Raw genomic sequence first — 242 nt, 5'->3', positions numbered from 1 at the left:
GTTTTGATCTTTTTTCTGATTAGTCCCCTTCCAAAGAAGTATTCAGGTATTTGTCTTCAATCTCATTAATTCTGTCTTCCATTGCATCAATTCTACTCTTTTGCCCTTTCAATGTGTTATCTATTTCTGGCAATTTAGTATTAATCTTCTTGATTTCTATCTGTAGATTTAGAATCATTTCCAGTTTGTCATTGATTTTGTCATTTTGTTTTTGCATTTTCTTCCAAAATTCTTCTAGGGTT

Source organism: Orycteropus afer, unplaced genomic scaffold (assembly GCF_000298275.1).
Source record: "Orycteropus afer afer isolate SDZICR_OR568_19922 unplaced genomic scaffold, OryAfe1.0 scaffold00015, whole genome shotgun sequence".
Classification (NCBI taxonomy): domain Eukaryota; kingdom Metazoa; phylum Chordata; class Mammalia; order Tubulidentata; family Orycteropodidae; genus Orycteropus; species Orycteropus afer.
The sequence above is the reverse complement of the archived record's forward strand: the minus strand, read 5'-3'. Positions refer to the sequence as shown.